We start from the raw sequence: 27,247 nt of genomic DNA, 5'->3' as shown, positions 1-27,247 counted from the left end.
GTTTCATGCTACTCTCCTTGAATGCGTGACTTAGTGCCCACTAAGTCGCTTTAGTCATGTCCTGCTCTTTGTGACCCATGGACCTCATGGACCCCCACTGCCTGCCAGACTCCTCCGTCCATGGGATTCTCCAGAATACTGCAGTGGGTTCCCATGCCCTCCCCCAGGGTGTCTTCCCAACCCAGGGATCAAACACGTGCCTCTTATGTCTTCTGCATTGGCAGGTGGGTTCTTTACCACTAGTGCCACCTGGGAAGCCCCACTGAACTTAGTGACAGCAACAAAATATCTCATCTTACACTCTGTAATCAAAAAAATTTTAATACAGAACATTCTCTTTAACTTCACTAAGTTTTTCTTCACTAGCATAGAGCCATCTCTACTATTGCTACTATTTCTTTTATTTAATAGTTCCATTTTTCAAAAGGTATAGCTGGAGGGACCTGTTCATGCATCTTTGCCAGAGGCTGGGGCATCTCCACCCTTGGTGTTGTAGGATACTTGATCTCTGTGCTTTGAAGCCAGCTTAATAAGTCCTTTACTAAGAAGCTCCTGAAAGGCTGCCCTGGCCAGAGAATTGTGAATCCTTAGTCTCTCAGAGATGACAGTGAGGCTATGAGATAGATTCTGGTTGGAAACTTCTTACAGAGTCTGTCAAACAAGTCTAGGTTATTGAGCTGGTCTCGAACTCCGTCTTTGGATCACTTCTTTTCAGCCTTGCCCCTAGATTTGTTCACTGGATCTTTGTTTTTCTTGGCCGACTTTCCAGCATCTTTCTTCTTTCTTCTTATTGTCCTTGGGCAGCAACAGTGAAGTTTGGAGAGCAACTGCTACCACTTAGCCTCACTAAGCTGTTGGACAAAAAGCCTATCACTTCTGTTGGCATATTTTTGGCTACTGGAAAAATAATAATGTGATAATTAAGAGTTACTACATTATTAGTAATAACTTAGTCTAGTGGTTCAGACTCCATACTCCCAATGCAGGGGGCCAGGGTTCAATTCCTAGTCAGGGAACCAGATCCCGCATGCAACAACTAAATATCCCACATGCCACAAGGAAGATCAAAGATCCGGGGTGCCACATGTAAGACCCAGCACAGCCAAATAAATACATTTTTTTTAAAAAAGTAGGGCCTGTCTTCTTCCTTCTGGTTTTATTATCTTGGATGAGTTACTTATCCTCTCTGTACTTCACTTTCTTATCAGTAAAGTAAGGTGACAATAATTGTGATAATATTTCCAACTGAATATTGAATTCCAATTGTGAGGACAATTCATAGGGTTGTCATAAAGATGCAATGTGATGATCCATGCCAAGTCTGGCCTATGCACTCAATCACCAGTAACTATTTATTGTTCCTACACTTGACTCATGGTGGGGTACAACTATTCCTGGCACCATTTATGCAGTTCCGGGCCACTCTTTAAACTTCTCCTGGCATACATCCTTCTGTTCATCTTTTATTCATATCTTTTTAAAATCTGAGTTTACTAGAGAGCTCTCTTGAAATGATACCTTCTTCCTTTCCTTGTTTTTTCGACTGGATCATTTGTGATGACAACATCAGAATTATATTCTGTAAAGAATCCTGTCCTACTTGAACCATATTTTCCTCAAAGAGTTTCATGTCACAGAATCATGTCCATCTTTTTAATGAACTTTTCCAAACATGTATTCCTACAGGTTGGGGTTCATATGGAATGATTCTGGCCTTCATCCTCTCTGGCTATCCTTAATTGAGGTGAGGATACCCTTAACATATATAAGGATATCCTACATATCCTTAACATGTAGCTTTTTATTCTTCTAAACTAAAAAAAAAAAAGACACAAATGGTATACAAATGAATAAAAAAATAAAAAGCAAGCCACTCCCTCTTCTCCCAGAGGCAAATATTGTTATATGTTTTGTGTATTCTCTAGAAATACTCTATGCATTTTGATGCACATTATATTTGCATACATATACATGTGTGTATGTATCACATTTTAAACCCCAACTGGATCAGACCATACACCCTGCCCTACAAGTCGCATTTTACTCAGAAGTATACCTTGGAGATTGTTTCTTATCAGCACAAATAACATTTCATTTTTTCTACAGCTGTGTAATTTCCAATATATGGATGAATCCTAATTTTTTCACCAGTCCCGTATCAATGTTGATCTGGGATATTTCTATTCTTATGTTATTACAAACATTCTGGAATAAATGTCTTTAATGTTTTATACATACAGTTTGAAAGTGAAAGTGGCTCAGTCCTGTCAAACTCTTTGCGACCCCATGGACTGTAGTCCATGGACTTCCCAAGGCCAGAACACTGATGTGAGTAGCCTTTCCCTTTTCCAGGGGATCTTCCCAAACCAGTGATCAAACCCAGGCCTCTTGCACTGCAGGCGGATTCTTTACCAGCTGAATCACAAGGGAAGCCCAAGAATACTGGAGTGGGTAGCCTATCCCTTCTCCAGCAGATCTTCCCAGGAATAGAACCTGGGTCTCCCGCACTGCAGGCAGATTCATTACTAAGTGGTAACGAATCTGCCTGCAATGCGGGAGACCTGTGTTCAGTCCCTGGGTTAGAAGATCCCCTGGAGAAGGGAAAGGCTACCCACTCCAGTATTCTGGCCTGGAGAATTCCATGGACTGTATAGTCCATGCGGTTGCAAAGAGTTGGATATGACTGAGTGACTTTCACAAGTTGAACACATAATATATATACAGTTTATATAGTATATAAATAACCATACTGCATAAATAATTTTGTATTCTTCCTTTCCCACATATCTTATATTTTGGAAGTTTTAGAAACTTACTTTCAGTTCTCCTGTTATATATAAAAAAATGAGTCTCATCCTTAATAATTCAGATGTCATAAGAAATGTCATTCTGATTCATTGTAATCCTAACCTTTGAGGATATAGGATATATTAGAGTTGTCTAAACAAAGCTTCCAGCAGATTATAGAATTCTGCAGAGCCAATGAGATGAGAAAAAAAAAGATATAAATATTTCTTCTCCTTAGCAAACTATTTCTGTCAGTGACAAGTAAGTTCCATATTTAGAGTTGTCAAACAAAGAAACTTAAGGTCACCATCTCCATTACAGCAAATCTGTGAATAATATTTTGTTAAAGTCCTGGAAATATAAAAGCTGATTCAAAGAATACATGCATTAATTGAAAAGTACAGTCAAACTGTGCCCCAAACAGGTTGTACAAAGTACTTGACTTCCTCAAGTTTCTCATTACCCTGTTCATTACCAGCAAATTTTATCTTATGGTCAAAATGTGACCATGAGCATAAAGTTTTCTATTTGTATCCTTAACATTCTGAGAGATAAATCAAGAATTGCTCTCTGTACTGTTTTTAGCCAAACAGGTCTTTGAGAAAAATGCAGTTCCATCAGAATCCTTTTTTACCGACATTCTGAATTGACTGTCAGATCCTGGATGGCCACCAGTGAACAACGGGAAGACCTGGGAATTTAAACTAAAGGCGGCCCTGCTATGCAGTATCATCAGTTCGTTCTTCTAACGATGAACCAGCTTTATTTAACCATTTGGATCTGATTTGTTTACTGTCTCTAGGTTGTAATGTAGTTAATAAAAATGAAGAGTGACTTTTCAGATTTGTTACCAGCTTTAGCTACTCTTTAATGCCTTAAGACGATAAAGGTTCTAGGGCAGAAAATCAAAGGCTTTTGGCTCTTTCCAGACTATAGATCTTAAGTTCTGTGGCACTTCAGAGACAATGGCTGCTGCCAACAGAACTGATCACAAATCAGAGAGGCATTTCTCAGTGTGAAGAGTCTCGTTTCTTCCTCTTTAAGTGTACAGTACAGTGTCACTGCACTGAATCATCCCACACACAGAATCCAGTGCAAGGCACTGAACAGTTCATCCATTAACTCAACAAAAAATAAGTATCCACTCCACCAGACGCTGTTCCAGGTCCTGAGATAAGGATATGAACAAAACAAACAAAAATTACTACTCTCCTGGAGCTCACATTCTAGTGAGGTAGGGTAACTCAATAAACAGAATATGTAAAATATAAAATATATTGGACAGTAAGAAGTGCCACAAAAAAAATAAATTATACTTTAAAATTAATATAGGAAATCCATACAAGATCGGTAGATTGTTTCAATGTCAATATCTTGGTTATGATGTTGTATAGTTATCTTTGGGGGAAATGAGGTAAAAGGTACATGGGATCTCTCTTTTATTTCTTACCATTGTGTGTGAGTCTACAATTATCTCAGTAAAAATTTACATTAAAATTTTTAACTGGAAGGTCCACTATTGAAGAGTGATCAGATTAGGGTTTACTGAACAGATAACAGAGAGCTAAGACCTGAAATTGGTGAAAGAGCAAGACATGGCAACATGGTGTAAGATTGCTCCAGTCAGAGGGACCACAGGAACCAGACAAAGCTGGCCTGTAGGGTTCAAGAAGTTGCTATCAACAAGAGTGGCTAGAAACAATGAATGGAAAGAGTAAAATAAGGGGAGAGGCCACTTTATAGACTCTGGCTTTTACTCTGAATGAGGGGTAAAGCAACCAGATGGTTCTGGGCAGAGGAGCAGCATATCTGGTTTTATTAGTGTTATTCTGGTCTTTGTGTTAATATTAGACAGTAGAAACCAAAGAATGAACTACAGTATCAAAAGATGCATAGCATTCTTTCAAATCACTCAGACACCAAGGTAAAATACCTCTCTCTATGCATTCTGAATTCACTGACTCAGGGAGTTTTCTCAGATCCACAAGGAATAGTTTCACAGAAGTTTTCGTAACCCATCAGGCGACAAAATAATTCAATCTGACTTCTGTGCATGAACTCCTCCCATGAAGCTTTGCTTAAATTTTTTTATTCCATCAGTATTCAGATTCTATAAAAGGAGAGTAGCTCCAAGAAGTTACCATGGGAAAATGTTCCTCTGAAAAACCAGTATGTTTCTTCTATTTCCCAAATCACTTTTATTAATTTTTTTTTTTTTTTTTTTTTTTTGCTTTTCATGTTTTAGTAACATCTCCTGAATTTGACAACTGGAGAATCAGTAAGCATCTGATGGTATAGTTAAAAATAAAGTAATAAAGAGAAAACAGGGGCTTCCCTGGTGGCTCAGTGGTAAAGAATCCGCCTGCCAAGGCAGGAGACATGGGTTCCATCCTTGGTCTAGGAAGATTCCACATGCTGTAGAGCAACTGAGCCCATGCACCCCAACTACTGAGCCTGTTCTCTAGAGCAGAGGAACCACAACTACTGAGCCCATGTGCTGCAACTACTGTAGCCCACATGCCCTAGAGTCCATGCTCTGAAACAAAAAAAGCCACTTCAATGAGAAGCCTGTGCATCGCAACTAGAGTAGTGCCCCCTCACCACAACTGGAGAAAAGCACATGCAGCAATGAAGACCCAGCAGAGCCAAAAATAAATAGATATATAAATAAATAAAATTATCTTTAAAAATAAAAGGAAAAATAGCCTTTTCCTTTGAGAATGATAAATGTTAAAAAGTAAGGGTAATTGATAATTTAGATAAAGATTTTGCAAGAGGTTGGTTTTTTACAATAGCTGTTCTTCAAGATTGATAGCATCTTGAAATTATTGAAAACAAGGAATGTAAAGGGTGGTTTATACAAGATTGTAGCAACTAGAAGTTTCTACCAATTAGTACTCCTATAAACCCAAGATACAATGATGATTCGTGTCCATGATGGTTCATATGAGGAGCTGTAATCCTGAAACATCTGCTGAGTCACCTAACAAAAACTGTTCAATATAGTATTTTGAATATGTCGTTAACTTTGAAGACTTTAGGTTTTCAAATTGTGTCTGGCATGTTTGATAAGCTATTAACCAGAATATTTTATTACTCAGAACTATCCATTATTCCCCATCTGTGTTGGTTTACAGCATAAAATATCAAAGGTAGAATGTATAGACTCAAAATGTTAAATCTAGTCATTAACTATTTGTAATGAAAACTTCTTAAGACTGATCATTCTAGAGGCAAATCATTGAATTTCTGAACCATGCTTAGTCGCCAAGTCATGTCTGACTTTTGCGATCCCCATGGACTATAGCCCACCAGGCTCCTCTGTCCATGAGATTTCCCAGGCAAAAATACTGGAGTGGGTTGCCATTTCCTTCTCCAGCTTTAGAGATTATCTAATCTAATTCAACAATGCACATATTACACATGAGAAAATCAATATCAAACAAGGTTAATATATGTATAATAATTAGTGGTAGATGCCCAAATAGAGCAGTTTTGCCAAGCTGAGGAAAGAGATGGTAGAATTCAAAGCAACTGAAACCCCTAAAATCTTCAGGGCAGGACCTCAGAGAAAAGGGGCTTGAATAGAGAAGGAACTCAGAAACTTAAACAGGATCCCTTCGTAAAGTGAAGTGAAAGTCGCTCAGTCGTGTCCGACTCTGTGCAACCCCATAGATGGCAGCCCACCAGGCTCCGCCGTCCCTGGGATTCTCCAGACAAGAACACTGGAGTGGGTTGCCATTTCCTTCTCCAGTGCACGAAAGGGAAAAGTGAAAGTGAAGTCGCTCAGTCGTGTCTGACTCTTAGCAACTGCATGGACTATAGCCTACCAGGCTCCTCCATCCATGGGATTTTCCAGGCAAGAGTACTGGAGTGGGGTGCCATTGCCTTCTCCAAGGATCCCTTAAGTTTGGGCCAAATAATGAGCTCATCATGCACAGGGTGAAACCTCACAAGGCTCAGCTGAGAGGAAGCACTGAGGAAAGAATAGCTTCTGGGAAAAGAACAATTACAGAGAACTGAACAAATGCTGGAGCTGAGGAAGTCTCTAGTTACGATCAGCCAGAGAGCTGTGCCCAGAAGAAGGAATTAGTGCCCTTGTAAGAAGAGGAAGAGACAGCCTAGTGTCTTCTCTCTGCTGTGTGAGGGTACAGCGAGAAGGTGGTCATCTGCAAGCCAGAAAGAGAGTCCTCAGCAACAATCAAATTTGCTGGCATCTTGCTACTGGACTCCCCTGTCTCTAGAACTGAAAATAGATGTCTGTTGTTTAAGTCACCCAGTCCACAGCATTTTGTTATAGCAGCCCAAGCTGACTAAGACACTTCTCTGCCCACTTTCCCACCTCCTATCCTCCTTGACCTCATCTTTGAATTCAGAGCTTCCAGAGGGAGGCTCAAGAGGGAGAGGATATATGTATATTTTACAAAAATATGTAAATAAAAAGAAGAAAAATGTAGATGGCCTCTCTCCTACCCCCATACTCACCAGCCCTTTCTATCCATCTCAGGGCTTTTATACACATTGTTCTCTTTTAGGAATGTTCCCTCCTCTTTCTCACCAGCCTAAATATATATATTTCTCTCATATCTTAGTTTAATCATCACTTCTTCAGGGATTCCCTTTGCCTACTTATCTGACTAGGTCAAATCCCCTATTATATGCTTTCCTGATACACATTATTCTTATGAGTACTAAAAACCATAGCAATTTATGTCCTTAATTTTTAAATTTAGTATTTGTCTTTTATACTAGACTGTGAGCTCCTGAAGGACACATTGAAAGCCCTGAGTAAATATTTATAAAATGAATGAAAGAATGAATGCTCTCACAAAATAATGATTTAATAAATTGTTTGCAACAAATTTCCCTACTGGTCAATAAGTATTTGTTGAAAGAATTTATCAATCTCCATATTCCTCATTGTTTTGCCTATAAAATAGGTGCCTGCCCTGCTTACCACATAAGGGTTGTAAACATATAATAAATAATTAAAGTATCTGAGATTAAAATTTTAATGGCATCTGTATTACTTTGGGTAGGCTAAATAAACTGCTGAATCAAACAGATGCAAATATGTAGTAGCTTGAATACAACAGAAGTTTATTTCTTGTTTATATAACAGTTCAGAACAGGTGTTCAGGTCAGCAGGCAGCTTTTCTACATGCACTGATTCAGGAACCAACGTTTCTTTCATCCTGTGGCTTCTCTGTGGCCTTGTTATCATCTGCATCCAGCCAGTCGAACAGAGAATGGAGGAAGAATTCTTATTCTTCAAAAGGCTTCATCCAGAAGTGGCAAACATCACTTCATCAGGTAACTGACTATAATGCCGTTACTATGGAGGAAGGAAAGAACTGATTCTGCAGGCAGGTGGTAGTGGTCTCTGCCACCACCACCTCAATTCAAGATCTCTTATTGTTTTAGCTTTGCTGTGCTTTTTGAACAGGTGGCAAATACAAGTATTAACAACATTCTGGGTTAAAATCAGGTCAGACCCAATGGCAATGAAAACTGTCTCTTATTATTTCCTATTGGCAATAGCACCCCAAGCTTGTTCCATGATAATTTCGTTGTGGAAAGTCTTTTCTCACTTTGTGTTCTTCAAAGTAAGGAAAGAAAAAGGAAACATTGCGGGAAACATACCTAGAACACTACCTATTCACAAATAACTCACATGATCTCTTCCAGTGACAGTTTAAGTGTTATTAGGACTAAAAGCTGATTGACTCTTTCAATCTAATCAGTTCTTAATTATTTACAGGCTGGATTACCACCTGTTTTCCCCTCCAGATTTATCCTCCACCCTTTTCTGTGCCTCAGAAGGCTGACTGTATGGACTAAATCAAATGCCTCCCTTACCTTCTGGCACCCTTTGGGGTTTAGCCAAAGAAAATCACCAACGGGAGATCAAAGAGAGAAGTGTCACCAGGGACTGGCCACAGTTCCTATTAGGAGGTCCTCCCCAAGAACTCCCTCTGCAAGGACTAATAAGGGCTTCCTGTCCTGCCCATTTAGAACCAGAGGAAGTGCCTCCTTGTTGGCCAGCCCCAGCGTATTCCAATATCTCTCCTGATTTCTCTAGATCCTACCCATGCTTTGTAAATCATTTCTTCTTTAAAATCTCCTCCAATTACTCACCTGTTTTCTGCTGGGTCCATGATTTCTCAAAGTGGTCCCATAGAATCCTAACTCTAAAGTTAAAATATACATTAGGAATGCTCTGTGACAACCCAGAGGGGTGAGATGGGGTAGGAGGGAGGTTTAACAGGGAGGGGACGTGTGCACACCTAAGGCTGATCCGTGCTGATGTATGGCAGAAACCAACACTGTGAAGCAATTATCCTCTCATTAAAATATTTTTTATTTATTTATTTTTAATTGAGGGATAATTGCTTTACAGAATTTTGTTGTTTTCTGTCAAACCTCAATATGAATCAGCCATAGGTATAAATATATCCCCTCCCTTTTGAACCTCCCTCCTATCTCCCTCCCCATCCCATCCCTCTAGATACAGAGACCCTGTTTGAGTTTCCTGAGCCACACAGCAAATTCCCATTGGCTATCTATTTTACATACGGTAATATAAGTTTCCATATCCTCCAATTAAAATGTTTTAAAAATATACACTTTAGGTAAAATAAATTTTTAATGCACCTAGCAAAAAGCTTTGTAAACAGTAGACGGAACAAAAAAAAATAGGCTATTTACATATTATATGCTGCATTTCTTAGACCTTTTTCATCATGGAATGTCTCCATGATCCTTTTTCATCATGGAACTTATTCTGAGAGCATCTGAGGAAACCAGAGGGATGGGATGGGGGTGGATGGGAGAGGGGTTCAGGATGGGGAACACATGTACACCCGTGGTGGATTCATGTCAGTGCATGGCAAAACCACTACAATATTGTAAGGTAATTAGCCTCCAATTAAAATAAATAAATTTATTTTTTAAAAAAAGAATGCATCTAGGAAATTCTGATTTCTGCCAATAGAAATGAGAGAAGAAAGACATGAATATAATTACAATGACTAAGAATGCTCAAGTTGTTTACATCCTGGCTTTAAAATAAAGCCAATCACTCACTTGATGATGGCATGCTGTGTATATGTGTGTGTACACACACACAGACACACCTACACCCTCTGCATCTGGGCTGAGTCCACTGCTAAGAGGCCAGGATTCACCTCTCAGACTTCAGAGTCAGGTGTAGGTCCTTGGAGAGAACCTACCAAGGAAGTCTGTCCTCAGAGATATGCATTCTTGAACCACTATGGCTTATAAGAGACCCAATGCATTAGGGAACAAACTAGAGAAATTTTATCACAGAGAAAGGGCATGGAATTTACAGAATTGGTGGAATCATTTCATTTAATGAAGTGTACCTGTGACACCTTTATACAGAAATTACTATTTTCCAATTGAGGATTTCAGAAACACTCACCTTGGAAAAACCCCAAAAGACAAGCTTTCTCAACTTCAAGACTATACTTGAGTCATCCCAGATGGTCAGTAATTTTTAAAGAATTTAAACTCCAAGAAGATAGTGTTGCCCTTTCCCTTCTTTGTTCTCTCTGATTCCATCCTGATAGTGCCTACCACCCTGCATCATAATTGTTAGCTTAACTCTGTCTCTTAAAGTGGTGTGGGCTCTCAGAGGAAAGAAAATGAACCCTGCAGTTTTTAAAGCCTTCACATTTGACAGTTTGTGCTTAATAAACATTTTTGAGCAAGCGAAAAAATACTGGCTGAATGAATGTTTCCTTGGTAACCTATTTCACCATCAACCCTGTCATGAACTTTTCCAAGATTTTTTTTTTTTTTTTAATGCGGACCATTTTAAAAGCCTTTATTAAAGTTGTTACAATATTGTCTCTGTATTATGTTTTGGTTTTTTGGGCTGAAAGCCATGAGGGATCTTAGCTCCCCAACCAGGGATCAAACCTTCACCCCCTGCACTGGAAGGTGAAGTCTTAATCACTGGTCCACCAGGGAGATCCCTAAAGTTCTTCTTAATACCAACTCAAATGCCATCTTGTGATTAGAAGAATTCCTAAAATATACTAAAAGCTACCCACTCTGGACAGAAGTACAATAAAAAAATAACAATAAGGGTTTTTTTTTGCTTTTGTTCATCATATTTCTTTTTAATTTTCACAGAAGAAAACTATACAACCATTCTTGCCAATGTATTTCAATTCCACAAACTGTAGAGTTTAAAAAAATTCCTCCTCCTAGATACAGGGCTAAGCAAGCCAAGTGAATGAGTGAAGCAATGTATTCTGGTGTGAGACCTAAAACGAAGGCCCAGCATTATGTGCTGCCTAGATATCTGGAGAAATCAAGAGGGCCTCAAATGGCCTAACCAAAAGTTCTCTTTCCCACTCTGCCCCATGGATAAGGTCTCCTAGCCAAGCAACCATTCTTATTAAGGCCGCCTGGTACAGGTCCTTCTCAACCCTGAGCAACAAGTTTCAGTTTCCCACCAGCCTACAGAATTATTCAAACTAGCCAATCACACCTTTCTACAGGAACTAGAAGTTGCCTCACCCTTTAGATATTTAAATGTTTGCTTGTTCACTCTCTTTCTGAATGTATCCCTATGTTGCCTTGCATGGCAGGAGGGCTGACGGTATATGTGATTCATAAATTGCTGTCATCTCATGTATCCAGACAGAAATGGTATGGATCTAACAGAAGCACAAGAGATCAAGAAGAGGTATCAAGAATACACAGAAGAACTATACCAAAAAAAACCCAAAAACAAACAAAAAAAAAACCTTAATGGCCTGGATAACCACAATGGTGTGGTCACACATCTAGAGTGTGACACACCTAGACTTCACACACCCACACCTTGGAGTGTGAAGTCAAGTGGGTCTTAGGAAGCACTACTATGAACAAAGCTAGTGGAGGTGATGGAATTGCAGCTGAGCTATTTTAAATCCTAAAAGATGATGCTATTAAAGTGCTGCACTCAATATGCCAGCAAATTTAGAAAACTCAGCAGTGGCCACAGGACCAGAAAAGGTCTGTTTTCCTTACAATCCCAAAGAAGGGGAATGCCACAGAATGTTCACACTACTGTACAACTGTCTTCATTTCACATGCTAGCAAGATAATGCTCAAAATCCTTCAAGCTAGGTTTCAGCAGTACATGAACTGAGAACTTCCAGATGCACAAGCTGCATTTAGAAAAGGCAATTTCCAACATTCATTGGATCTCAGAGAAAGCGAGGGATTTCCAGAAAAACATCTACTTCCACTTCATTGACTATCCTAAAGCCTTTGACTGTGTGGATCACAACAAACTGGAAAATTCTTCAAGAAATGGGAATACCAGACCACCTTACCTCACTCCTGAGAAACCCGTATGCGGGTCAAGAAGCAATAGTTAGAACCAGACATGGAACAACAGACTGGTTCAAAATTGGGAAAGGAATACAACAAGGCTGTATATTGTCACCCTGCTTATTTAGCTTATATGCAGAGTATATCATGCAAAATGCCGGGGTGCATGAATCACAAGGTAGAATCAAGATTGCCAGGAGAGATATCAACAACCTCAGATATGCAGACAATATCACTCTAAAGGCAGAAAGTGAAGAAGAACCAAAGAACTTCTTGATGAGGGTGAAAAATCAGAGTAAAAAAAGTTGGCTTAAAACTCAGCATTCAAAAAACTAAGATCATGGCATCTGGTCCCATCACTACGTGGCAAATAGATGGAGAAAAAGTGGAAACAGTGACAGATTTTATTTTGTTGGGCTCCAAAATCACTGTGGACAGTGACTGCAGCCATGAAATTAAAGACACTTGTTTCTTGGAAGAAATGCTATGACCTAGACAGCATATTAAAAAGCAGAGACATCACTTTGCCGACAAAGGTCCATATAGTTAAAGCTATGGTTTTTCTAGTAGTCAAGTACAGATGTGAAAGTTGGACCATAAAGTGGGCTGAGCATTGAAGAATTGATGCTTTCAAATTGTGATGCTGGAGAAGACCCTTCAGAGTCTCCTGGACTGCAAGAAGATTAAACCAGTCAATTCTAAAGGAAATTAGTCCTGAATATTCATTGGAAGGGTTGATGCTAAAAAGTGAAAGTGAAGTCGCTCAGTCGTGTCCGACTCTTTGCAACCCCATGGACTGTAGCCCACAAGGCTCCTCAGTCCATGGGATTTTCCAGGCAAGAGTACTGGACTGGGTTGCCATTTCCTTTTCCAGGGGATCTTCCCAACCCAGGGATTGAACCCAGGGATTGAACCCAGGTCTCCCGCATTATAAGCAGACGCTTTACTGTCTAAGCCACCAGGGAAACCAATATTTCTGCTGAAGATCCAATATTTTGGCCACCTGATATGAAGAGCCAACTCACCTTGATGCTGGGAAAGATTGATGGCAAAAGGAGTAGGGGGAAGCAAAGGATGAGATGGTTAGAGCAAAGGATGAGATGGTTAGATAGCATCACCAACTCAATGGACATGAGTTTGAGCAAACTCTGGGAGGCAGTGAAGGACAGGGAAGCTTGGCACGCTACAGTCCATGAGGTTGCAGAGAGTCAGACATGACTTAGAAATTGAACAACAACATCCGTCCACTGTCAAGTATCACGTGTTCAGCCACCATCATGACCCTAGAGTGCGAATTCTCTCCTCACCAGTGGGGTGAAATTTGTTGTTGTTTAGTCATTCAGTCTTGTCTGACTCTTTTGCAACCCAAAGGACTGTAGTCTGCCCGGCTCCTCTCTCCACAGGATTTTCCACCCACACTACTGGAGTGGGTTGCCATTTCCTTCTCCAGGGGATCTTCCCGACCCAGGGATCAAATCCTGCATCTCCTCAAGTCTTCTGCATTGCAAATGGATTCTTTACCACTGAGCCACCAGGCTCTCGGAAGCCATCAAAATAGGCTATGGACCTGGTAAGGGAAAAACAGCTGCCAGAGGAAGACATGTAACAATACCTCTACTGCTTTACAGCTAGGGAGAAGGGGTGTGTGGAGGAAAGGATGGGACAAGTCCCAATTTAAATAGGCAGCTGCTAGTCAGGAAACTCTGGGAGATAGTGATGCACAGAGAAGCCTGGAGTACTATAGTCCATGGGGTCGCAAAGAGTCAGACACAACTTAGCAATTGAACAACAACAGCAACAACAAGTCAGCACTAGTCTACTGCTTATAGGCAGGAATGAAGACCTACAACTGCCAAATTTTCAAGTTTTCAAGAGACACAGGGAATACAGATTTTTATGTCCACATCTCCCACTTTTTAAAGGTCTTTCACTCAAACAAAACCTACGTAAAGGGGTTTTGTGGTTTTGTGGGGTCCCAGCTTGTAACTTCTGTCCTAGAATTTAACTCCAGTCCCTAGCACACTACTCTGATCCCAACACTTGCATAACATTCTGCCATTGTGCTCTTTAATATCATGTACTTATCCTTCTAACACATCCCACTAACACTACTGATTCAAGTTAGGTTTACCCTACCTTAAAATTCAAGATTTCAGCCATATTTGTCTGTTGTAAGTCCCCATTACATATTAGAGTATTTTGTTTTTCCTCCCAGCAGCAATTAACTGCATTGAATTTTATCTGGCCATATGCCATATTTCAAACTCTTTCAATTACTAGATCCATGTTAGAGTCTAATAATATCTTTCAGGTACTTTCCAAATGACTCAGCTTATGTTGTTCTCTCCATTATACCATTCCAAACATTGAGAAAAAAATTAAGGATAACTTCAAAATAAGACCTCTAAAACACTTGTTATGTTCCTCCCAGACTGACATAACACAAATAATAACTTTCTTAATTATTTCCAGGAAACGTAATAGAGCAATTCCCTCCCCCAGGATGTCCCTTTTCAGACTAGTAAATAGTAGTTTCAGAAGAATAAATAGTTTTACTATAAGGAAAACAAACAGTACTCTTTAACCATGCTACAACATTTTAATGTGTTTGATGAATTTAAACACATATTTAGAAGAAACAGTTTTGAAGCATAGTGATTCATTTATTCACTCAACAAATTTTTTTGAGCATCTACTATGTTCCAGTCACTATTTGAGACACTAGAAACATATTAGGGAACAAAATAGAATAAAATTTCTATTTCCATTGAGTTCACATTTCATATTAGGTAGAACATAAGATTAAATATACTTGTTAATTATAGTTAGGTAAAAATATGCAAGCCAATGGACAGAATCAGAAGAGAGTGTGCAAAAATAAAGTAGTAAGTAGATATGTTAGAGAAAGTACAGATTATTTCTTTCTCTATTCAAAATAGAACCCATGAATCCATAATAAAACAAAATAGTGATAAAATAAACAACTCACTGGTCATTCATGAAGGCTGCTAGTGTGCCAACTCATTCTGTAAATTGATAAATAAATAGACTGATCATTGTGTTAGTCTGTTATGGCTGCTTTCTAACAAAATATTTTGTTAGAAATACTGCTTTTAGTTCTAACAAAATACCACAGACTAGGTAGCTTATAAACAACAGACATTTATTTTTTTTATAATTTTGGAGGCTGGTATACCAACAAGGAGTACAAATAAAACCAAATGTGATACATGCCTTCAACATCACAATGAAATAGAGAATGTCATGAATTTCAAATCACCTAAAAGCAGAGAAATAAACTTAAATTCCACCATAGCTCCCACCAACAATGCAAGTCTATGAATGTAGAGAGCAGTGACACAGGAGCCTTAAGACACTTGGTAAAAAAGAGAAGACTGTAGAGGATTTAAACAAAACACAAATAAAATTACCCCCAGAAAGAAAAAGTCCAGTGTAAGCACCAAAATACTGAACACAAGTCCAAGGTTTAGTTGTACATGGCACCTGATAGAAGAAAGGACCTTAAAAGTAAATAGAACCAGAAGAGAGAGAAGAGGAAATGTTAATTCTGGAAGAGAAAGAGATAAATAAAGAAGAGGAGGGGACCCTTGTAAGGTGATAGCAAAGGGGAATAGGAAATAAAAAGTGAAAATAAATAAGCATTCTTCAGAAATAAAACATGCCAACCTGTCTTCCACCCAGTACCAAAAAAACCCAAAAAAACAGCAAGCATAACTGATATTTAATACTGTAATTCAATAAAACTTTCTGGAAATGAGAGAAAACTTAAACCTACTGAAAGAGCCCTTCATTTTCTTGAGACTATTGACCTATAACATCAAGATTTAAAGGCTAAAAATATTCCTCAAAGTTTCAAGGCCAAAAGAACATCAAATTACTTACAGAAGTAAGAAACTTTAGATTGGCATAAGGTTTCATAAGAGCAACATATCAAGCAAAGGGCCAGGATTTTCAAGAAACTCAAGGAAAGAAATCATAAACCAATAATTTAATAGCATGATGTCCTTCAAGTATCAAACATATTTTAAAAAATGGTTATGAACGTATAGGAACTCAAGAAATACAATACTCAAAAGACTTCTCTAAAGAGTCTATTAAAGCGGAGCTGGGAGAGTACAGTCCATGGGTCTACTCTGGCCTGTGATCTATTTTTGTATGGCCTATGAATGAAGAATGCTTATATTTTAAAGGATTGTAGAAGATGGAGAAGGAGGAGGAGAAGGGGGATAAGAAAGAGGAGAAAGAAGGGGAAGAAGGAGGAAGAATAGGAAGAGGATGAGAGGGAGGGAGAGGAAGCAGGCAAATTGCAGCAGTAAAGCGTGCAGGTGATATAAAAATATTGAATCACTGCGCCACATACCTGGAACTAATATAATAAACCAACTATACTTCAATTTTAAAAAGAGTGTAAAGCCTAAAATACACATTCTCTGGTCCTTTTACAGAAAAAAGACTGTTGACCCCTGTCCCAGAGAATAACCTTATTGCAGCAAGAAAGGAATGGATAAACAGCAGTAAACAGACATGGTGAGCAGTTCTTGTATCTAATGATAGAACTAAAGAATAAAACTAAGGTAGGGACAGGGTTGTGAGAACAGTATGTGGACGTTATATGTTCTGACAAAGCAGAAAGAATGCAACATCCAAAAAAGGGAAATAGGAGAGAGAGATGTGGAAACAGTAGGAAAACGTCAATGAGTATCATAATGGTAATAGGCAGGAGTCAGGGACATCATTTAAAACTGACAGACCAGCTAGTAGAAAGTAAGGAAAGCGGGATTAAGGGCACTCTTACAGGGATAAATACAAAGATAACCACAAGGATAACAAAACAAATCTTGCTAAATATCAAATGTAAAAAATTTAAAGCAAAGAAGACACATTACATAGACAAACACAATGAATATAACTGCATCCAGTAATTGTAACACTGGGCTTTGTAGGTGGCTCAGTGGAAAAAAATCTATCTACCTGCCAAACAGGAGATGCCGGTTTGATCCCTGGGTCAGGAAGATCCAGTGGAGAAGGAATGGCAACACACGACATTATTCTTGCCTGGGAAATCCCATGGACAGAGGCACCTGGGGGGCTACCGTTCATAGGGTTGAAAAGAGTCAGACACAACTTGGAAGAAAACAGAAGTTGTAACATTAAATAACATAACAAAGTTGAGATAAAACATATATATCATAAGATATAGATAAAAATTATAATATATCAGATGTACATTGCTGCTGCTGCTGTCGCTTCAGTCGTGTCCGACTCCGTGCGACCCCATAGACGGCAGCCCACCAGGCTCCACCGTCCCTGGGATTCTCCAAGCAAGAATACTGGAGTGGGTTGCCATTTCCTTCTCCAGTGCATGAAAGGGAAAAGTGAAAGGGAAGTCGCTCAGTCGTGTCCGACTCTTAGCGACCCCATGGACTGTAGCCTACCAGGCTCCTCCATCCATGGGATTTTCCAGGCAAGAGTACTGGAGTGGGGTGCCATTGCCTTCTCCAGATGTACATTACAATATTAATAAAACATATCAATAAATTTTAATGGGCTTAGCTTGTCCATTAAAAGAAAAAGAATTTCAAATTGGCTCATAAATTGAAATGCAACTCTAGGCCGTATAAATTGCTGTTGTTCAGTTGCAAAATCGTTGTCCGACTCTTTGCTGGCTATATAAAAGAGACACTCCTAAAACATCATTCAAAGAATGTTCGAACATTCTTTGGCATTGCCCTTTATGAGTCCGTATTAATAATAAATAAATACACACTGACGTAGGTAAACAAAGAAGGCGTTGGGTCTTCCCTAGAAAAGAAGGATGACTGATAAATGAGAGAGCACGGCCAGCTCCACGGGGCCCACGCTCGGAAAGGCTCCAAGCTTGGTTTCAGGCTCTGCTACCGCCACCTTGAATTTCTTAATACTTCCGTCTTTGAACTTGTATTTTTTAAGTGAAGTCCTATGGTACAGAGGATCATGTGGGCAAGCAGAGGAGATGTACTCGATATGTGTGTCTGGCCCTCCCTGCCACCCTCTGGCTTCTAACATCCCTTGTGTCCCATGAGCACAGAATTCCAGAGGACTTCACCTGTGGGAGGTCGGTGAGCCTCAGAAGGAGGACAAGGTAAGGGTGATTTGCCCACAACGCAGCAGGGGCGCTGATAGTCCTAAAAGGCCGTGCTTTCTGTTTGAACTGGAACTTACTTCAAACACAGAAAGAAGGAAATGGCATTAAAAGAAACAAGAAGGATCTAGGAAATCTATCATATCCTTTTTTATTTGTGTTACTTCCTTGTGTTTGCCAACCACTTAAACTGAAAGTGGTGACAAAGAAGGAAAGGAAAAATAGGACCACCCATGCTGCTTTCGCTTTCAGTCTTACTCATCAGTAAGCCAAAAGTAGTGTTGGTAAAACGCAAGCACACGGAGAAGTAAAATAAAAACAGCTGCATTCATTGTGTGCAGTGTTTCCAATATTCTGTAAGAATGAAACAAATACGCATATAAAAGCTATAAAATACAGATTGTGTAATATCATATGATTCCACATATGTTATATGTTCTTATATTTGTATTTTTAAACTGACACGGCACATTGTGTACAGGAAATTTTACTTAAAAAATTTAATAAAATTAAATTTAAAATTTTTCTTTAGAATGATATTACACAGTACCTAAAAAATACCAAAAGAGGAAAAGTTTTAGTAACTATACAGTGGAGAAGCCACAGAATCCTCTAATCAGGTGATCAAGATTAACATTACCAATTATAAGCAGGCAAATATGATACCATGAGGAAGATGCAGCATTTTTATGTGGAATTCCAACTGGAAATAAATACCCTGAATCTAATCACGAGGAAAAAACAAACCTAAGTGAAGAACATTTGTTAAGATAATTTGCCTGCTTTCTTCAAAACCGTCAATGTCATGAAAGACAAAGAAAGGTTAAGGAACTGTACCATAAAGGAGATTAAAAAGTCAAGACAGGATGTCCCTGGCATCCAGCGGTTAAGACTCCATGCTTCCAGTGTAGGGGGAGAAGGGCAATGGGTTTGGTCCCTGGTCAGGGAACTAAGATGTCACACACCACACGGACAAAGAAAAGAAAACAAAAAGACATGACAACTAAATGCACTGTGTCATCCTAGATTGGATCCTATACTAAAGAAAGGTGCAGGAAATTTGCTATATAAAGGATATTATGGAACAACTGACAAAACTGGAATATGGTCTGATAAAAAATATTATCCCAATGCTAAACTTCCTGAATTTGATAACTGTACTGTAGCTATATAGTAATTACACATGAGTATGTTAAGACTGAAATACACATTTATATCATATATATATGTGTGTGTGTATATATATATATATACACAAATAGAGAGAGGATAAGACTGCAAATGTGGCAAAAGGTAAAAAATTGGTAAATCTGAATAAAGGGCTAGGATATTTCTTTGCACTGATCTTGAAACTTTGAAATATTTGAAAATAAAAGCTTGAAAATGTACATCAAATCATATTCTTTCCCCTCTCAAATTCTTCTAGTGATTTTCTGTCACATTTTAAATTGAATGCAAACCCTTACCCTGATCCTTACGTTCTAATTGCTCTGCCTCTATTTTCCACCACTGCCCCCAGGTCAGTAGGATTCAGTATCACTTGCCTTCCTGCTTTTCTTCACATACACAAGTTCCACCTTAGGGTCTTCATAACAGCTGCTCCCCCACTGTAACACTTTGCCCTGATCTCCACAAGGCTGACTCCTTTATCTTATTCAAGTATCAATTCACACAGGTTCTTTCCCAAACAAATATCAAGTGCCTGATCCCCACCCAGTCATTTTCCATCTCTTCCCTCTATTTTATTTTTATTATGACATTTATTACTACCTCATGTCTCATGTTTTCATTTGATTATTGTCTATCCTGCTAAAATGTAAACTCTATGAGACTTTATTTGTCTATTCTTTACTATATTTTCAGTGCCTGGAACAGTGGAACACAGTGGACAGGTTATAAAATGTTTGCTGAATGAACAGATGTTGCAAAAAAATCCTTGTGTATACATACTCATGTATATTTCAGTGTAAATTTCTAGAAGTGAAAACTTGGACGAAAGCATGCATGTGAATTTTAAATTGCCAATATCCCTCCAAAATTACTGCACCAATTTACCTTCTCAACAACTCATGAGACTGTCTTAATATACTCACTTTTTAAATTTTTTAGTATAGTTACAAGTATATTCAACTAATAATAATTCACTATGTTTGTTTCATGCAAATTTCTGTATCTGTTTTATTACAATAAAAACAGTTTTAAAATATTTCAATGTTATAGTAATAGAGAATGTGGCGAAATTCAGCAAGTAAAAGCCAAGAGTGATTATCGGATACAAAAGGTACCCAATGTTATTCATATATAAGTGAATATATTTTCGCATTTTTTGACCATGCCAAGGAAAGAGTTGGAGGGCAGAGGCCCAAAAATATGTGCAATATTCAAAAATGCTTACATTTAATCATAAACTAGCAAAATCTTTATGTAAACTTTCTAACAAAAGTTTTAAAGGAATTTTCTTCAAAAATGTTTAATTGTTTTAATATATTTCTCTTATGAGTTTTATGACTTTGCAATAAATTTTCCTGAAATAAAGAAATGCAAGAGTATATTAATTACGAAATTAAAAGTATTTAATTTCTAACGACTAAACCACAGATCAAATTGCCAACATCCACTGGATCATCGAAAAAGCAAGAGAGTTCCAGAAAAACATCTATTTCTGCTTTATTGACTATGCCAAAGCCTTTGACTGTGTGGATCACAATAAACTGTGGAAAATTCTGAAAGAGATGGGAATACCAGACCACCTGACCTGCCTCTTGAGAAGCAACAGTTAGGTCAGGAAGCAACAGTTAGAACTGGACATGGAACAACAGACTGGTTCCAAATAGGAAAAGGAGTACGTCATGAGAAACGCTGGGCTGGAGGAAGCACAAGCTGGAATCAAGATTGATGGGAGAAATATCAATAACCTCAGATATGCAGATGACACCACCCTTATGGCAGAAAGTGAAGAAGAACTAAAGAGCCTCTTGATGAAAGTCAAAGAGGAGAGTGAAAAAGTTGGCTTAAAGCTCAACATTCAGAAAACTAACATCATGGCATCCAGTCCCATCACTTCATGGCAAATAGATGGGCAAACAGTGGAAACAGTGGCTGACTTTATTTTTGAGGGCTTCAAAATCACTGCAGATGGTGATTGCAGCCATGAAATTAAAAGACGCTTACTCCTTGGAAGGAAAGTTATGACCAACCTAGACAGCATATTTAAAAGCAGAGACATTACTTTGTCCACAAAGGTCTGTCTAGTCAAGGCTGTGGTTTTACCAGTGGTCATATATGGATGTGAGAGTTGGACTATAAAGAAAGCTGAGGGCCAAAGAATTGATGCTTTTGAACTGTGGTGTTGGAGAAGACTCTTAAGAGCCCCTTGGACTGCAAGGAAATCCAACCAGTCCATCCTAAAGGAAATCAGTCCTGAATATTTATTGGAAGGACTTATGCTGAAGCTGAAACTCCAATACTTTGGTCACCTGAGGCGAAGAGCTGACTCATTTGAAAAGACCCTGATGCTGGGAAAGATTGAGGGCAGGAGGAGAAGGGGACGACAGAGGATGAGATAGTTGGATGGCATCCCCGACTCAATGGACATGGGTTTGGGTGAACTCCGGGAGCTGGTGATGGACAGGGAGGCCTGGTGTGCTGCGGTTCATGGGGTCACAAAGAGTCGGACATGACTGAGCGACTGAACTGAAGTGAAAAGCACTATAATTTTGTTCCAATGACTTTAACAATATTAACAATTCAACAATATTACAACATAATTTTAAGAACCATAAATATCAGTGAGGTTAAAACTCAGAAGAAGGTATATTAAAAAAAAAAAAAGAAGAAGATATATTAACTTCAAGTGAAGATCAAAATGAGAATCTCAATACTTTGGGATATAATTATTCTTCAGCCAGATGAAGGGCAACTATCTTCTTCCACAAGGGTGATAAAGCTTGCCTTTGTTTTTGTTTTGTGTGTTTTAGGTTCTGTACTTGATTAATTCCATGGCCACAAATGATATATTTGTAAAAAAAAAAAAAAAAAGTTACAGTGGATATTTGAACTCAACAAGTTCTCTTTAATTTTCTACAGTTGCTATAAAATCTTCAAGAAGAAAGCAATAATTAGATTGGCACCTCTGTGACTAGTCAGTGAAAAGAAAAATAAAAGTTTTTCTAGAAGGAAACCCATGAGGGAAGAAAATTCAACCATCTGGTACCAACATTTAGGCTGTAGGATTTTGTCTTAAAAGTCAGTCAGATCTGAGCCACAGAACCCACTGGTTCCACTCCAGAAATATAAAAAAGGAATTCAAGGATCAGTTATCAGCATCATTTCTCAGTTTGCTGGCAGTACCAGAATTCTAATAAAGTGGTTCAAAAGTTCCTTGAGCCATAAATGCTGGAGAGGGTGTGGAGAAAAGGGAACCCTCTTACCCTGTTGCTGGGAATGCAAACTAGTACAGCCACTATGGAGAACAGTGTGGAGATTCCTTAAAAAACTGGGAATAGAACTGCCATATGACCTAGCAATCCCACTGCTGGGCATACACACTGAGGAAACCAGAATTGAAAGAGACACGTGTACCCCAATGTTCATCGCAGCACTGTTTACAGTAGCCAGGACATGGAAGCAGCCTAGATGTCCATCAGCAGACGAATGGATAAGGAAGCTGTGGTACATATACACAATGGAATATTACTCAGCCATTAAAAAGAATACATTTGAATCAGTTCTATTGAGATGGATGAAACTGGAGCCCATTATACAGAGTGAAGTAAGCCAGAAAGAAAAACACCAATACAGTATACTAATGCACATATATGGAATTTCAAAGATGGTAACGATAACCCTATATGCGAGACAGAATAAGAGACACAGATGCATAGAACAGTCTTATGGACTCTGAGGGATAAGGTGAGGGTGGGACGTTCTGAGAGAATAGCATTGAAACATGTATATTATCATATGTGAAACAGAACACCATTCCAGGTTCAATGCATGAGACAAATGCTCAGGGCTGGGGCAATGGGATGACCCAGAGGGATGGGATGGGGAGGGAGGTGGGAGGAAGGTTCAGGATGAGGAACACATGTAAACCCATGGCTGATTCATGTCAATGTATGGTAAAAACCACTACAATATTGTAAAGTAATTAGCCCCCAACTAAAATAAATAAATTTATTAAAAATACATCTTAATGGTTCCCTACTACAGTCGCTAAAAATTGCTGAACATACAAAACAACCCAAGTCCATTGAAAAATATTTTTCCTTTAAATATTTATACATACACAAACATGTCATGTATAATGATTTAGGAAAGTCATGCTTCTGTTGTTACAAACTGTAAACTCAATTTATTGAGGATTTACTATGTACCATGTTCTATTGATTCATTGAGGATTTACATACTTCCTACTTTATCCACAAAAACTGTGCTAAGTAAGCATTATTTTCTCCCATTTTACAGTCAAGAAATTAATGCTAAGAGACAAATGCGATTTTCTCAAGGTCACATGGATAATATGTAGTTGATCTAGACTCCTGACGCACTACTACAGGTTAGCTGTTCTCCCCTCATGGACACAAACCTGAACAGAGAGAAGCTGTCAAGCCAGCAGAAAATGGAAGGAAAATTAGCCATACTCCCATGGCTTCCACATAGACAGAGGTACTTCCACCATGATACGCTCTGCCATAAACCACCCATGCTCAGCCTTGATCAGTGTGAATTAGAGGTGTGAGTCTCATAGAAAAGAGCAGATACCAAAAATCAATGAAGATACGTGTATATATCGGAAAAGTCATCAAGAGATTCTGATACCCTCAGGTCCTGACCCAAAGCTGAGAATCATTGAAGAAATGTTAGACGACTAGAGAATTTTCTTCCACATATTTTCTGCATCTGTCTCCTCAATAGACAGTTGGGTATTGGCTCATTTGCTGCAACTTTTCATCATTTGGGGCTTCCCTCATAGCTCAGTTGGTAAAAAATCCACCTGCAGTGCAGGAGACCCCAGTTCGATTCCTGGGTCAGGAAGATCCACTGGAAAAGGGATAGGCTACCCACTCCAGTATCCTTGGGCTTCCCTTGTGGCTCAGCTGGTAAAGAATCTGCTACAATGAGGGAGACCTGGTTTTGATCCCTGGGTTGGGAAGATTCCCTAGAAAAGGGAAAGGCTACCCACTCCAGTATTCTGACCTGGAGAATTCCATGGACCACAGCCCATGGGGTCACAAAGAGTCAGATACCACTGAGCGACTTTCACTTCATCATTTGAGTCCAAACTCTATTTTAACTGGTTGAAATTTCCCAAACTGCATGGCTTATGCTTAGCATTAGTTTCAAACCCAGTTCTGTTTTGTTCTTTTTACTTCTTTTTGGCCATTTCATTCCATTATGAGCTTATTTTTAATGCCAACACCTTTTCATTGAAATTCATATATATGCACATATACATACACACAGATATACATAATTCTACATATATTCAAAAGGATATACGTAAGTTTTAAGCAAAATAAGATAAAGATCTCCCTGTATGACTCACAATCTAAAAAACAGAACGTGGCTAAAAACTTGTACCTACTTATGTGTGCTCTTGCTATGGTGGAGTGTGCAGAAGTACACAGAACATATCTGGCAGTATCTTCTGATTTCCATGCTAGTGAGTTCCATTCCTTGTTTTCACTTCCTTTAACCATTTCCTTCAGGCTTGGGTATTCATTATCTTTTAACATTTATTTTCATTTATTTATTTGGCTGCACTGGATCTTAGTTGCAGCAGGCAGGATCTTCAATCTTTGTCGCAGCAATGCAAACACTTTAGTTGCAGCATGCGGTTTCTAGTTCCCCAACCTGGGATTGAACTTGGCCCCCTGCATTAGGAGTGTGGAGTCTTAGCCACTGGACCACCAGGGAAGTGCCTGGGCATTCATTATTGACTGATGGAGTCAATCAGTAGATATGTTAATAAGTAAGACTGACCTGTAATTTTCTTTTCCATATTGAAATTTGGCTGGATTTGGTACCAAGGCCAAAGTGGCCTCATAGAATAAGTTTTCCATTCTCTGAAATAATTTGTGCAAGTTTACTTCTTGAAAATTTGGTAGGACTCACCTGTAAAACAATCTGGGTCTGGAGTTTTCTTCATGTGAAAATACTAACTACTAGTTGAATTTTGTAATAGTTTTAGAACTATTGGGGCTTTCCATTCTTTTTGAAACAATTTGTTTCTAGGGTCTATGGAAGAAGTTAATTCTGGAAAACTTAAAGCCTATATTTCTTTAAATATTACCTCACCACTCTTACTCTAATTGGGACTCCAATTAGATATACATTAGATCTTCTCACACATCTACTTCTTTTTCATATTTTCCAATTCCTTTTCTTCCTCTGTTGGGGTGATAATGGCTGTACCATATCTCGTGTTAAACACATTTACTGAGGTTTAAAATTTTAAGCAATTATATTTTCCATTTCCAGAAATTCCCTTTTATTTTCACATCTACCTATTCATTCCTGATAGTCTTTTGTTGCATACTCATCTTTGCAACTGCTTACATTATTTATTTAAACATTTTTAACATGACTGTCTCATTCTATAAGTGACAATTCTGACAGCTTTAAGACTATGGAGATCCAAATCTGTTCATTGTTTCTGCTGCCTCTCATTCATAGTGGCTTACCTTCCAATGTGCAAAATGATCTTTGATTGTGAAAGGATTGCTTTACCTGCAAACTGAATCACTGAACATTTCCTCCAGAGACAATTGCTTCTTCTTCTGCTCATGCTGTATGTCCCAGGCTCAGATTCCTCACCTGGCCAATAGTCCAAGGCCCAATATCTTGGTAGCACTGTGATTTATACTTTTATCTGCCTTGTGCTTTCACTGCCCCTGATCTATTGCTTGCTATATTTGTGGAGAGAGGGTCCTTTGAGACTTCTACTACCTCTTATGAGACCAGACATGCCTCCAAGAGTGTATCCCAGAGAATCAAACTACCAGAAACAGAAATCTGACTGTGATGGTTTGCATGGTGTTAACTCAGTTAAGCTGGAACTCTATTACCCCCAAATCCTCTCCTTCTGTGGCTGTGGGTTGAGAGAAACTTATGTAAGGTTTACAAGGCAGAGTGAAGCAATGGCCATTACTCTCTGAAAGGTGTTTCAGTCAGACATGGTGACAGAAATACGCAAAGGTGCCCTGCAGGATGGAGCGTGTCCTTGCTCCCCACTGTCCCATTTCCAGTTCTTCCCACTGCTCACACTGTTGGCCCACAGCAGCCTCACACCTACGACCAGACACATAAGTAGTATCAAACAGCTTCCCACAGACCTGCCCAAAGGGCCACCATCACTGGATATGCTTCGCTCCTTTGGTGCCCGACTGGTAACCCTTTCTCCAACCATGATTTCCCTCCAAGACCATCACCTCCCCAGCACCTTCTCAACTGCAAAAGATCTAATTCTGATAAAAATCATTTATCCCATAGCATTCATAATGTATCTTCTCTCCAGGATGCATGCTGCCTAATACGCCCTCAAGGCTTTAAATTTAGCTTAATCAATCTGTATAGTCAAAGCTATGGTTTTTCCAGTAGTCATGTACGAATGTGAAAGTTGAACCATAAAGAAGGCTGAGTGCCAGAGAACTGATGCCTTTGAATTGTGGTGCTGAACAAGACTCTTGAGAGTTCCTTGGACAGCAAGGAGATCAAACCAGTCAATCCTAAGAGAAATCAACCCTGAATATTCATTGGAAGGACTAATGCTGAAGCCAAAGCTCCAATACTTTGGCCACCTAATGTGAAGAGCCAACTCATTGGAAAAGATTGATGCTGGGAAAGACTGAAGGCAGGAGGAGAAGGGGGGCCTCAGAGGATGACATGGTTGGATGGCATCACCAATTCAATGGACATGAACTTGAGCAAACTCTGGGAGACAGTGAGGGACAGGCAGGCCTGGAG

General features: G+C 39.0%; 1 pseudogene; it reads right to left on the bottom strand.

Annotated features, from left to right (window-relative positions):
* Positions 1-416: 416 nt before the first annotated feature.
* On the bottom strand, positions 417-26,690 carry LOC145528592 (small ribosomal subunit protein eS25 pseudogene; annotated as a pseudogene).
* Positions 26,691-27,247: the final 557 nt, after the last annotated feature.

The sequence above is a fragment of the Giraffa tippelskirchi genome, chromosome 12 (genome assembly GCF_054371585.1).
Source record: "Giraffa tippelskirchi isolate mGirTip1 chromosome 12, T2T-mGirTip1v1.2.pri, whole genome shotgun sequence".
Lineage (NCBI taxonomy): Eukaryota > Metazoa > Chordata > Mammalia > Artiodactyla > Giraffidae > Giraffa > Giraffa tippelskirchi.
This window is presented reverse-complemented; position numbering and strand designations above follow the sequence as displayed.